At 30.2% G+C, this 15499-nt stretch overlaps 1 long non-coding RNA gene across 1 annotated transcript in view; it reads left to right on the top strand.

Moving 5' to 3' along the window:
• Positions 1-7577, top strand: part of LOC122270172 (uncharacterized) — a 55404-nt gene extending 47827 nt beyond the window's left edge. The window contains exon 2 of the long non-coding RNA XR_015429951.1: positions 7262-7577. This is a non-coding gene — a long non-coding RNA (uncharacterized LOC122270172). The remainder of the gene's footprint in view (positions 1-7261) is intronic.
• Positions 7578-15499: the final 7922 nt, after the last annotated feature.

Below are 15499 nucleotides of genomic sequence, written 5' to 3'. Positions count from 1 at the left end.
CCGTCTACCACTGAGGATATTTCAGGTCAGTACTGTGATGGGTAAGAGTCGGGAGCTGATTTCGCCTCAACCAACCCCTCTGGGATTCGAACCTGGGGTATCTCATCAGGAAGGCGAATGCTCTATGAACCACCGCGGCTCAAATTAGACAATCGTCTACATTTGCTGTACCTTAAGAAAATCTCTCTAATTCTCGAACAATGAAAAGTTTTGAGTCGCGATGGCTCAGGGGATAGAGCGTTCCTGCTTATCCAGCCAATGAGGTGCACCGGGTTCGAATCCCAGTCGATACGAATTCCGCATCCGTCTTGCACCGACCACAATGCTGACGTGAATTATCCTCAGTGGTATACGGATCATGGGTTAGAGTTCCCTTGCTGTCAGGCTAACCGTGGGAGATTCTCGCTGTCTTCCTTTCCTTGTAACGCAAATGCGGGTTAGTTCCATCAAAAAGTCCTCCACGAAGGCAAATTTCTCCCAATACTTGATCCAGGAGTTCCCTTGTCTTCTGGATTTGGTTCAAAATTACAAGGCTACGGAGTTGAACATTAGTAGTCGTAAACCCAGAAATTAGGTCGGTTGTTCAACGACGGTTATAAAATGAAAAGTTTTGGTAAATCACAATAATTTTTAATTACCTTGATAAATTATAAGAAAAGCAAGAAATTCGATTCAAGTAACTATTTGGACAATTTTTATGACTTGTAATAAATATCTCAATATTTGAGTATTGTAGAATTTATTACATTGCTAAAATGTAATGAAATACTCCATAAAATTATTCCACAATGTGAAAATCTACTAAAATTTAAAACTTATAATTTATTTAATAATTTAAATTTTTAATTAATTAAAGATTTTCTTTAAAAATTATTTTATCGCATTTAAGTGGTAACTTTGTTCTAAGCTACGTATTTCTAAAGAATTCCTAATTAAAAATCGCATTGTCTGTCCTAATTAATATGCTTAGGTTTTAAGAAAATAAGATTTTAGATAATTATATCGATTAAAATACAAGTTAAAGAAATATTAACTTTTCACTTGGAATTTTATATTATTGAAAGAACGTAAGAAAGAATTTTTCAATTAATCTGAATTTCAAATTACAGTTTTCAATTTTAACCAGACAAAAAGATGTAGAGCGCTTTTAATAATAAACTACTATATTACATTTCTGTCACGAAAAACTGATTATAATTTCCTTTGAGTTTCCGATTTTAAACCTTGTCACTCCAAGAAAGTTTTAAAATTATATTTCTTTTCGGTGTTTGGCAACAGACCTCCAGGTGAATTAATATGCCTAAAATTAAATTCGTAGAGAATTTTTCCACACTTTAAAAAGTCAAATATAATCAAAGAATATTTCAATTTCAAATAGTAATATTATTTTTATTTTAGTTAAGAAAATTTTTGTGATTTTGAATGTTTCTTCACTTTTGGAATATAAATTGCCATAAGAAAATCAAACGATTATTTGTCGTCTGAAAAAACTATTACGCCTGGATTCTCTTTTTAGAACTTAAATTTCTCGTCTGAAATTAAAAATCGTCAGACAGGCAGGCGACGTCACAAATCTATGACTCACCTTGTTTGCTTTAATGGAAGAAAAGGGAAAAGAAAAGGGCGTTCCCATTTCAAACGATCAATAGAGGGAGGCGATGAGTAGGAAGAAGAAGGGGGAGGAAGGAAAATACGGGTAGCAGACTAGTGAAAAAAAGAGGAATTGGAGCAAAAAATAAATACGTCACGAAAAAGATTGTTGTTTTGGTCTTGAAAGGGGAAAAGGAGCGGGTGCCTTCCAAATCTTCTCCACGAATTGACCCCGAGCACTCCTAACCTACTGACCTTGACAGTGGGCTAAGTGAGGGTTGACCCATTTTAAGCCTCTTGGCTGAATTGGCGACTTTTTATCGCTTGCGTGATTCGCGTGTTGTATTTGTTTGGTCTTCCCATAATGTTTACTTTTTATTCTTTTTAAAGATATCTAGAAAATCATGATGTTACTCAAATCGTACGTCAGTTAGCTACATAAATAGTGTTTTGTAATCATTGCTTAAACATGATTAAAACATGATTGATTTTGAATGGAGGTGCCCATCTCCTCCAAGGTAGGGGATATCCCCTATGTAAAAAGAAAAATTCGAAATTCTTCCTTTTAGAAAGCAACAAAAATGTACACAAAATATCGATATTTTTATTTAAAATACTATTTTCTAGTAAATTCCGGCACAATAAAATCTACCATATGATTCATTTACCAAAGGCAAAACTAACATTGGTTGGAAAATGGGTCTGGATTGTCATTGTATGTTATCTCCTACCAAAGAAAAAAAAATTTAAAAATATCCCTCTCCCCCCAAAAAAGAAAAGAAGATATTAGTAATTTAATCATAAGAGTTTTTTTAAGATTTAAAATGTCAGAGTTTTCAAAAACGCTAGCAGGAAAAAGGTTAGCCTGGAAAAACTTCTTGAGCAGGCCAAGGCCCACCCTGGGCTGTCGAGCCATTCATTATGATGAAAATAAATGATATTCACAGCTTTGATCACCATTTCCACGGATATTAAATAAAGGGCTTGACAGGAGAATGCAAGAAACAAATCACAGCCCAAATGTTCATTTACTACTAATTTAAAAAACATGAAATAAAAAAAAATTTCATAGCTACATTTTGTTTCTGGATATAGCTCAGAAAATTACGGTTGAAATTTGAAACAAATCAACGTAAGAGAATATTGATAATAACAAAAATTAATAATTTTAACATCTATGCTTAATTGGACTAGAAAACCGAAAGTATTTCGATTTTTTTGTTGCCTCTTTGGCTAAAAATAAGAATTTGAAATAGAAATAACTAGAAATCTAATAATCATCTGTTCATTAAAAAATATTTTTAATTGCAAGCTTTTACTCTACTTAGTATCGTAAATTAATTAATTTCTTCGTTAAAAAAAATCTCTTATGAAATGACCGTATTGCAATAACATTATTTACATAATATTATTCTACAAATGCTATTCACAAAAATTATTCAGATACCTAGATAATAAAGCTACCCTAGGAGCAAAATAACTTGAACCATAATTGGACCAATATTCACGAATCTTGGCTCAACAAAAGTGTAAAAAGCAGTTATTTTTTCCGATATTGGTCCTACATAGAATTGTCCTATTCATCCGGTATTTTACAGCCACTTTACAACCCATATCGGCTCTTCATAGAGTTGTCAGATTCATCCGATATTTTATAATCATTATTTGGCCAACATTATTGGTTATATATAGGCCGATATTGGTCCTATATAGGACTAATATTAAAAAATCTAGTCGTCCCGCAGTGGACTGATCGTTAAGACACGGTTCCCAGTAGATCACCGAAGTCAAGCATCACTGGCTACGGTCAGTGTGCGGGTGGGTGACCACTTGGATCAGTCTGAGTAGGGACCGAGGGTGTGTGGTATGGGTCCTCGTTAAACTGTTCTACCGTAAAGTGCTCGACTTCGCGTGCAGGTCGTCGGGCTACCGAAGCGGGGGTGCCATCCCCTCTGCCCCCAAATCAAAATTGTGATGGCATGTCTTCGGATCATCCTCAGGGATGCTTCCCAGACCGTCGCCAATAGCCCATTGTGCAGCTCTAGTAAATAACAACAACAACAAAGTCTAGTCATTCCACTATTGGTCCGTCGGTGTATATTCGTATAGGATCGATATCGAGCCAACTTTGAGCAAAACTGGGGCCAAGATGAAATTGTTACTAGGGTAACAATATATTTAATAAAAATATAACGATATATTCATTTTTAGAGTAAAACTTTTCGGAATCAGAAAATCTAACAAATCGCAATTCTTGTACAGTAATATTTACTATAAATCCACTGTAATTATATAAATATTAGTATAAGAATAAAATTTACAGTATATTGTAAAGTATTCCATTTATATTGTAAAGTATAAAATTTTACAATATAAATGGAAAGTTAAATAATTTTTCGGATATTTTAGATTTTTTTTATTTCTTTTTTTTCGTTTCAAAGCTCAGATTATACAAAAAATTTATTTCACAAACTAATTAGTTACAGAATTATTATTCACAAATGCAAAGCGGGGTGGCAAAATTAAAACGCAGTTCTTTTTCCTGATCACACTAACGCTCTAGAATTACAACATGCCGATACAATACCTAACTAAGCACATTTTCCTATCAAACCGGAAACAAGTCAGCAAAACATTCTATTAATTTACATACAATGAGAAATTTGCTGCTTTTATCATCAATTCCCGACATGCCTTTTAGGAACAAATGATACTGCGCTAATAATTTCGCCTTGGAACGTAAGCACTTAGTGAGATTTATGAAATTCGTCATTAGTCAGATTTATTTACAGATCCTTGCTTACGTCAAAAAGAAACTTTTTTTATAAATCTGCTAGATTTATATCCTAAACATGAGTGAGGCAAACAGCGGAAGTGTTGGAAATGTTATTCAAATAATTGAATACAACGAGAAACGTTACTTTAATTGAAATCTGGGACTTTTTTTCCTTTTTGAAGGACTTATTTTGAATGGTTTACGACAAACACTAAATTTGCATCTTTGGAATGCATCACGTTTTCGTTTTATCAAAGCATGTGAAGATAAACACATGTAGGACAGTGTGTTCAGGGAAAAATAGTTAATATTTTACACACCAACGTCTGAAAGAAACATATTTTTTTTTAACGTATGTACGCAAATATTTTGAAATAAATTTAAGGCTGATTTTCTAGGCAAACAAAATAACGCCACATAAAATAACGTTTTTTCTTTAAAGAATAATATGCTATTTTATTATCGCTTGAGAATTCGCAACGGTCGCTAACGGCGATTTTATACATTAATTGTACGTAAATTATCTATTGAATACTCATCACAATTAAAACTTGTATCTGTTAAATATCTGTGGTTCAAAAATCATTGTTGGTTAACAAAAAAGTATCAAAACTTCACTAAATTTATTCTTTCCATTTTATGAGCAAAATGAAGAAAGGCAACTAAATGCATTACTGATTAACGCCATATTTCATGTCATACAAAAAGAAAAAAAAAATAGAAGGACTTCACATTTAATTAAAATCACTTTTTCCATTCAAAAAAATTTTCTAAATCTAAGCCTTCCTATGGGGTACTTCAGGTTCGAATCCCAAAGGTGGCTGGTTGATACGTATTCTGCACCCGGATCACTCTGCTGACGTAAAATATCTTCAATGGCAGACGGATAATGGATTCGAATCTCCTTGCCGTCTGGGTAACCGTGAGAGGTTTTCGTGGTTTTCCTTTCACGTAACACAATCGCTGGTTAGTTTCATCAAAAAAGTCCTCCACGCAGACTAGTTAGTCCCGATGCTTGATCCAGGGATCTTAATTATTATTATATTTATTATTAATTAATATTTATTATACTTATAATGGATTAGGTTCAAAATTACAAGGAAATGGAGTTGATTATTGGTTGTTGTACACTCAGAATTGGGTCGACTGTTCGAACCCGGTTATAAAATATTGATATTGACTTATGATAATTTTTTTACAATTATAACTTTTTAGTAAATCATTTATTAAACCAAAATCTTTCAATTTCCATGTTTATAGCATATTTATATGAATAATAGAATTAGTATTCAGTTCATCTATATTTTTTTCTTCAAACTATTCCATTTGTATTTTGTACTAAATTTATAATTTAGAAACTCAGAATTGAAAAAAAAAACAAGCAATTTTTAAAAAGTTTATGCAGATTTTTTGCTAACAATTTAGAGTTTTTTTTTTAATGAAAGTTTTTAACTTTGAAAAAGAAAAACAGCGTACTAAGTATATACAATATATAAAATATACTGTATATGTATATAAAGGGGCACTAAACTGAAGTTCAGGTCTGGACCATTCTTATATACTGCCTTAATTTTTTACTATAAGTTTTTAAAATTTCGAGATGCTTGAAATTTACCCAATTTAAAATGGACCTGACACCTAGTTTACTTAATGAAAACCAATGTAAAATTTTAAAAAATAAATATATTTGTCTAAGAATATTCAGGGCCCTTCAATAAGTATCAAAACGGAGGAAAGAGGCGATTTGCATACTTTATAAGTGACCCAAAGTCATCAAAATATGCACGTAATATTTTAATGGTCTACAATTAAATTCAGGTACGCTAGCACTTAAAACGTTGTTTTTTATTTAAATTAAGAAATGAAAGTGAATTAGTAATTTTTTCCAAGATATTACTGTCTCCGTTTAAAAGATTATCTCTTTAAAAAGACAAATGAGCGAATTTTTAAAAGTGCTTTTTTATAAGCCTTAGGTTTATTCTTAAAAGCAGCTATTCTTTATTCTTTAAAGCTTCTAAGATTTGCTGTTAAGATTAGCTTTTATTTATATACTTATTTTTCTAAATTAACTGTTTAATGAGAAAAAGTTCAATCACTCGGACCTTGAAAAGAGATTACGAAGCATTAGTATGTTTACAAATCAAAGAAATATCGGCGATTATCTTCTGGTGACGAGATTATCTCCGAAAACGATTGACAAATGACATCACTATTGCAGACGAAATTAAGATTCTATTCCCCAGCCGAAAAGACAAATTGCCGATTAAAAATAACCATGTTATAGAGAAAAATTATTCTTATCTAATACCTGAGTATTTAATTTATTTAAAAACTATTGACAAATGATGTCATTCCTACAGATGAAAACGGTAACTTTTCATCATTGACATTGGTTGTTTTTGAAGACAGCCATTTTTTATTCCACTAAGTTTGGTACAATCTTGGCGTACTCTTTGGTATCACGTATTCTTTGGCCAAGGGTACAATCAATAATTATATATGAAAGCAAATCTTTAAATCAAATCAAAAGTTTCAAGTATAAAAGTTAAAGACAGAAGTTTTGAATTTTCTTCAAAAGTGATATTTAAAATAAATAAACAAAGCAGCAATAAAACCAAACGATTTTTTTTAATCGACAGCTATCGCATTGTTTCAAGAGATAATGGTTAAAGCAAATGTTTTTTCCCCAAAATTAATATCATTCAACAATAACTTAAAATAATTAATGAAACATTCTTTTTAATAAGGGTACATTATGCTTTGAGAATGATGCATCACTGTCGTAATTATCTGAACAAAAACATAATTGTTAAACTTATCAGTTAAATCAGAAGTTCTATTTCTGTCGTGCATGCGTACCTAATGTTTTTTTTTTTATTTCTTTTTTTATCGCAGATCCTGATCATGAAAAAGAAAAGGAAAATTTTCGCTTCGAGGTCAGTATGTCAATAAGAAAGTAGGAAGATGTGAACTGACAACCTCTTCTGAAAAAGGAATAAAAACGAAGGAATCTAGTTTTTCTGTTATTTTTCACACTCTAGCATTAGACACGATATGATAGTGAATGAACAACTGAAAAACAATGATTGATTAAGCAGCAATCATGAAAAAATAATTAAGGAAGCTTCACGGAAAATTCTCCAAAATAATTAATAGTTTTTTCATTGCTATGAGATTGTAATATTTAATAAAAATATTTTTTTTACTTCTTTTTATGTATAAATCTTTATTTTATATATTTTTTTGAGACAGCTGTGTTTTACGTATTTATTAATTTTTGTAATTTTATTATATTTAAATTATTCACTAAAACACATAAAATATTTTCTAATTTAAATTTTATATATATTGTAAATTTATTAAATCCATTATTTATTTATAATATTTTTTTATAATTTGTCAAGGCATTATTTGATATTTTTTCTTGACCCGTGCGTCGTTTACCCAAATGTGAATGGTCTAATCAACGGTGAAATCAATGAATGGTCTCCTGAGAAACGAAAGATCGGCGTTCTACTGTACAATTCTTTCCAATCACCATGCATTGAAAAATTAAATTAGAAAGCTCATTCGTATTTCATGAGCGGATATTCCTGTCTTTGTTCACATATTTTGTATGGCTTCTTTTCTAGCGTTGTTGTGGTTCAGGTAATTTCATTCAAAGAAGGCAATATTAAAACTTTGGAATTCTAGGGGAAACATTTTGAATTCTTCGAAAATCAAGAAAAAAAAAATTTGGTGATCAAAAATATTTTGTGTTCGTTGTGTCACATGTAATTGGCTAAAATATATATATATTTTTTTTTGTTTCTTCAATTCTATTAGGAACATAGCAAATGTACAGGAAATTAAATTTTTTTGTGTTTTTTTTTTTTTCTTTTCTTTTTTTTGTGTTATAGAAATATTTATGTCATCGAGTTTCGACTGTATTATATATTTGATATCAGAGAATATGACATGTAATATTAACTTTGTTCTTCGATTGTCTCTTTAACTAAAAGCGAATTTTCATTTATTAAATCAAATAAACGAAAATTATGTCCGGGAGCGCATCTTCATTTCGTACTAGCCGCCTAAGGCGGCCAGCTGTCCGCCACGCTAAAGGCATCGCAGGAAATCTGAAGATTAGTGGACAATTAAAGTGTTCCTGTCCTGCAATTTTGTCTTAAATTCCTATTTTATATATTATATAACTACAACGCTTAAGAAGAAAAAAAAACTAAAATGCTAAATACATGAAAAGAACACGAAAACGAATTAATTTTTTATGGTATCAATTTCTATTTCTATATATTTTTTTATGGTATCAATTTCTATTTCTATATCGCTACAAAAATTATCGTCTTCGCTTAAGAAAAAAATAGAGCGTGGAAAGAAGAAGAAAAACTTATTATAACAATTATGAACAGCGACAAATATATCAAAGCGAAGCGTTCGATTTACGTATCGAATATGTTGCCACATTTTTAATACAAAAGTTAAACTTTTCTCATCTTTGATAAATGTAAACTAATGCGAACCTTACAATTAAATTATTAATTCCTTCGTATATTATTGGTTTAAGTTGTCGAAAATTAATATTTCAATTGTAAGGTTCGCACACCGACATAAGTAATTAAACAAGATTTTTCGAAGCTCTTTCGCCAAGGAAAATAAAAAAAAGCTATAATTTTAAACAGTATATGCCATCTTGCTGTGAAGAATTATCTGGGCTTTAAAACAGAAAAATAACTAAAATATGTTAAAAGCTATTAATTTTTTTTTAAAGTCGCCAATTTGGCGACATTTTTACACCTAGAGGAAAATTATCCAAAATCAATGCCTTATTTCAATTTTTTGCAAATTTTTAAGGGCCTAGATAATTCAGTATTGGAATAAGCTGCTAAATGTTAAAAAATTAGACCACAAACTCTTTTCATTTTCTCAAAACTGTGGCTTTTCTCCATATTGACTTTTTTGCCCCATTTCTAGATTAAACATAGAGGGGGTGGCTAAAGATAGGCTAAACTTGCCCTAACGGTCATGAGTAACTGTTGCAAACTCATATCAGTTATGAAAATAGCATATTATTCGAAAGAAAAACACATAATTTCATGCGGTTTACGAAGCCTTTGAAAAACAGCCTTAAAATGTAAAGAAAATAGTTGGCAGGACGCTGGACTCATGTTTGTGAGAACGGGGATTCGAATTCAACCGGTCGAAGACTCCCAGTTTAGTAAATGGTAACTGGTGCACGTTAAATATGTCTGGTCGCAGAGTCCTCCATGTTCCCATAACAAATCAATACCTCTGGGGGTACTGAATTGGAGATTGATCGTTTTCTGGTTTAGGTGAAAATTACAATCTGTAGATGTATGAATGAATGGGTCCGCCCTATAAACAGGTGTGACGAATGGGTGTGGCAGAAGTCGAATTCTTGGCCATAGATGGCGCCACTAGAAAACAAGAACAATCGCTCCTCCTCTGCCTTAATGGCCGAAGGCAACAACAATAGTAGTAGATTTAAAGTTTTAGTGTCAGTAGTCGTTGAATTAAGGTGGATGCCTGATGCATCTTGGTACCTTCCCTCTCTGCAAGTCACTGCTTTGAAATTGATAATAGTTCATAAATTATTGTTCTTCACCTGTAACATCTGGCCCTTCCTCTCTCGACCACACTCAACTGTCGAAGGGGTGAAGACGGTAGGGAAAGTTCTAAATATGCTTTTAATCATTTTCATTTGATTTTCACAAATAAACTGATGATGGATTTTTACTTTATCTGGCAGTATCATTCGATACATGTAAAATATAAGTCCGTCACCCAATCAGAATTACTAATTTTAGGTCCTCTATTAATTTTTTCTTACAAAATAATGCCATTACAATTCTACTATTAGCAGTTTCTGAAAGATATTTAAATAGTAAACAGGTTATTAGATTTTTGATAAGTGTCTTTATTTTTATGAAATTAACGTTAAGAGAAATCGCTTTTATCAATTTAAACTGCAATAAGATTTTTTTTTTTTGAAAGAAAATCTAAAAACTGAGAAACGTGTAGTTTTAAATTACTCAGTCAAAAGCATCACAAATCGCATCATTCTATTGCTTTAAAATTTTGGCGGGAAAATGCATAGAAGTTCTAAAAATTATCAAGGGTTACTTCTCCACATCTAATAAAGCGACCCCGTTATTTTCAATCGTTTCTGAAAGGTTTTGTGCTGTCTATTAATACTATATTTTATAAGTAGTTTATTAAGTAGAAAAACTTAACGTTTTTAAAAAGTGCTTAAAGGTGCTTATTTTCATTTTTGGTTTTTTAAAAGCCCTTAAAGGTGCTTTTCTCATTGGGTGTTTTTAAAAAGTGCTTAATTTTCCATTTTTCAAAATGAGATTTTTCCTTTACTATGTTGATTTTAGCTGCGAACTATACAAAAAGACACAGTTCACGTTTTTCTATTCAACGTTTTCCCAATTAATTCAACCCCAATCTATTTCGGCTTATTGTCAGTCCGTAGCGTATGAAAACGCCATTCGTTTTATATGACTCAAAACTTCATGATTTTTAATAATTGTCAAAAACAATGTCAATTTTTTTTTTTTTTTTTTTTTTTTTTTTTTTTTTTTTGTTGACATGATGGTTGAAACAAGATAAAACCGTGTCCAATTATGATATTTTTTTAAAGTGCTTAAAAATATATTTTGAGTGCTTAAAAGGTGCTTATTTTTTGTTGAATAATTTGGCTACGCTCCCTGTATTAGAAGAGAATTTCGTCGTTGCGTAATCCTAAATTATCGTCTCTTAATTTATTTTCATGTGTATATTTTAAAATTTTCTTTTCCTTATTAGAAACTCCGTGGCTTACTCTAGGCTTCTCTGAACTCACTTTTTCTACTCTTTAAATTTTAAATTAATAATGCAGGAGAAAGATAATATGTGACGAAAATTTTCTTCAGTATGGCGTCCTCTTATGAAATGTTATGATGATCCATTTCTAGTATGAAAACTATCAACAGTGAGTCAACGCTTTTCAGAGGAAAAAATGCAACCTCAACCAAAATTGTTGCTCCTCTCAGTTAATAAGTCAGTTAAATCAATCAAGGAAAAAGAAAAAAGTGATAATATAGGAATGAAAAGTCATTAAAAGAATGAGAAAGCAAAGACAGGGAAAGTGCATAGTAATTTCCTGGTGTGAGATTGAAATAAATTACGGTTTCTTCTATTGAATGAAAGTGTACAAAATGTCATCTATTTACCTCTTTTTTCTTCTTTCTTTTTACCTCAATCAAGAGGATTTCCTTCTTCGAAAGTCTGAAGGTGGCGTGAGGTCGACAAACTGTAGACATAAATTCTAAATCGAGTATATTTCAATCTCATGGGACTGATATTCATTATAATTTACAAAAAATAGTCAATGTCTGTTGATCACTTTTTAGTTGTCTGACTTAAGAGTGTCGAATAATGACATTGTCATATAAAAAAAAAATTTAGAAGTATAATATATTATTTTCATCTCAAGTACATTTCATTTCAAGGTACTGATACTCATACTTTACACAAAGCAGTAAATGTCTGTTGACAACTTTTTCGTCGTCAGACATAACATGTCGAGTAAATTATTCGAAAAATATAGTAAGTTATTTCCATCTCTTGGTATTGATATTCATTTATACATAGAAGTTAATGCCTGATGCCCACTTTTTAGTCGTCAGACTTAACATTGTCGGATAACCACATTGTCGAGTAAAAAATTTGAGAAATACAATATATTATTTTATTTTCATCTTAAGTATATTTCATCTCATGGTACTGATATTCATTATTAACACAAAGCAGTATGTCTGTTGACCACTTTTTAGTCGTCAGACTAAATAGAATAACGACATTGTTGAGTAAAAAAAAAAAAATTTGAATAGAAAATAATGTTACGGTTAAAGCTAAACAAATCTCTAATAACTCCTTAAAACTTACGATAAAACGCAATGGTAATCAGAGTGCCTAACTTTTTACAGTAAATCCAATATTTAGATAATAAAAAAAAAAAAAAATTGGAAAAAATATCATTAAAAGACAATCAATTAACGCCAGAAATCGAACTGGGAGAAACCAGACGGAGCACTTACTCCTGCAACATTCTCAGTTTCATTTTATGGTTTTAAAAATCAGATAAAATATGTTTGAAAACTGGTCATGACGTCATACTGGATAAGAAGGCTACCATGCCCTTTATTGATATTTATGTAGACTACTTTTCCTGTATAATTTCCCGTAAAAGTTGAAGATTGCCGTAGAGACTATATATAACACTAATATTCCCCTCAGAATTTCTTCTAGCGTTCGTGAAATAGCAGGATGGTATATGAAAATACTAAATATCTTTAGTAATTGTTAAAAAAAGTTGTAAATCGCCATTTTCAACAATTTCAACTTTTATTTAAGAAGTCAAACCAAGTTTAAGTGAGTAAACAGTACATAACATTCTTCGAATATGATCGTAAGATTTCTTCCATTTTAATGCAGTATAAATTTAAGAGATATAATAGGAAAAAAATGTATCTGTGAGGAAGAAACCTTCACGAATAATTCAGCTTCTTAGTTTTTATTTGAAAAGAACAGGAAACATATTTTTTTTCTCAATACCATAAACAAAATTTTACGAAAAGAAAAGGTGAATGTTAGAAATAAATCATTGATCAATGGGAAAGCAAACGATTTTGAAAATATTACGTTTAAAAAAAAAAAACTGTTCAAAGTGGTTGCACTCAAACTGAAACGTGAAATGATGTAAAGCAGACGAGAATAAGAAGCTTTTTCAGAGATTACGTTTATTACATTTGACACTTCAGGATGAATAGCCATTCTCGTTTAAGACGTAGGAGTAATTTTTACTCTAATTTTTTTGACAACTAATTTTTTTTCTTTCTCCCTTTTTTTTTGTATAATAGAACCAAACGGAAAAAAGTAATTCAAGCCGAGATTATTCTTTCAAGAAGCGCTCCTTCAAAAACTTCGCCATATGCTTTTCGGCATAACTGGCTTTTATATCTGCCTTGTAACTCTTCAAGAAAACTCGTTGTGCATAAATTAACTTTTTCCCCCACCCAACATCTTAACTAACCCTTTAACTTGTTTTATTTGTCCTTTCTCTTTACTTGAAGGTCACCTAGACAGATATTGAAGGTGGGGGGTTGAGTTGAGGAAAAAAATGCTACTTAGAATTTTTTTTTTTCTCTTGGCTTACCACGTGCAACGATGCAGAGAAGCATTTTGTCTTAGTTTATTTTATCATTTTTCTCTTCTTGAGGATGGCAACACCGACCTTGGAAGACTCTTGCAACGTCTCCATGTAGTTTTCTGACCATTTAAACTTTCTTTCAAACACGGATGCAAATAAAGTGAGAACGATGTTGTTCGAAAACTCTTATTGTAAAATTTTTTGAAATTTTCTTTCCTAAGAAACGTATTTTCTAAGAAAAATTTAGACATTAATATTCTAAAATTTCAATGTTACCAGTGTTCTATCGATTCTTTTTAATTGCAAGAATTAAATTGAAAGTGGTGTATTTTTGCCATCACATTATTTCAGTGCTTAGACCATGATTGAATAAATGTTTTTGCAAAAAATTTCCTAAGTTCAAGATAAAATTAATTAAAGTTTAACGTCTTCCATTACGATTATTTCTGAGATTTGCAGTTACTTAGATCTAAGAAAAACAGTTATTCATCATTGACATAATTTTAATTCTTACTGATAAATTTTTGAATACGAATGAATTTTTTTTGTTTCTTCAAATTGCTTTTTTTATATTTTAGTACAAATATAATTGAAATAATTTATCAGATTTTTCTAATAACTATTAAAGTGTTTTTTTTTAATAATTAAATACCAGAATATATTTTTGCTCGTAGTTAGAGCATCAGTAAAAAAAATATATAAAAAAGGAACACCGGTGTTCCATCTGCGTCAAAGGGTACACAAAAGCTAAAGCCCCTGAGAGACTATTGTTAATTGGTTTAATTGATTAATTATTTATCGGAATACTATTATATATTATATTATGGCATTAAAAATATATGAAGTATTACAATTTTCTTTACGCCTACTTTCAATAAAACTTTGAATATTGATTATCTATTTAAAATTTTTCTAATTACCTTCTATTAATTTACATTAAGTTCAGATTTAACATCCCGAATTGAATTTGATGTTAAATTAAAAGAAAATTTAACAATCCGCATTTTTGTAAAAAAAAATTTCAGGTGCTCTTTTTAAGAATTTTTTCCGGTGCTTTTTTCCAGGTGCTCTTTTTCCCTTGATTACTCTGTGAGACTGGAATAATTAAAAACTGACAGTCAGCACGTAATGATGGGGAATGTTGAATAAAAAGAATTTGTCATCATTATTTCTTATTTTGATTTTTAAATGGTGCCATTTAGTGGCAAACATTGATGGCGAATATTTAACTAAATATTTTTACTAAATATTACTTTATCTAATACTTGCTATTCTTTCTTTCGTCTTGTTATAGTAAAACCATAAACTATAACAAAACTATTTTCCAAGAAATAATTAAGTTACATTAAAATATTTCTGGAAATAAACAATCATGTTTGAAAAAATGAAATAAAGTATGATATATTACACAAATTATTATTTTCTTGTTATTCCTAATTATTAATAAGTGATACAAATTAAAGTGATACATATAATGAATAAATAGAGAAGTCACAAAACTACCATCAATTCCGCTGAGAAATTTTTATGTTATAATATTCCTAAACAATCTGGTTCTTTAAAGGGAAATGATATATAGATATTTTTTTACAGATTATTATTTTATTTTATAGCTGTCATTGATCAGCCGACCCAATTTTTGGGCTTACGACAATAATTATGATAATTTTTTTTTTTTTGTTTTCTTAATTCTTTCTTTTTAATCAATCAACTTAGTATTATATTTGCATAAAATTAATAAAAATCATAAAAATTCATTAAAAAATTACGAAATTTAAAAAAATAAAACTAGATTTAATGGAGGAAACAAAATAAAAATGTGAGGAAAAAGTAATGATTTTCTTATCACATCACGTCACAAAAAAGCACTAAAAATAAATTATCTGCAATGTTCTAGAATGAAATAAAAAACTAAAAAA

This window comes from Parasteatoda tepidariorum, chromosome 10 (genome assembly GCF_982258835.1).
Source record: "Parasteatoda tepidariorum strain Cologne lab strain chromosome 10, Ptep-v5.0, whole genome shotgun sequence".
Taxonomy (NCBI): Eukaryota; Metazoa; Arthropoda; class Arachnida; order Araneae; family Theridiidae; genus Parasteatoda; species Parasteatoda tepidariorum.
This window is presented reverse-complemented; position numbering and strand designations above follow the sequence as displayed.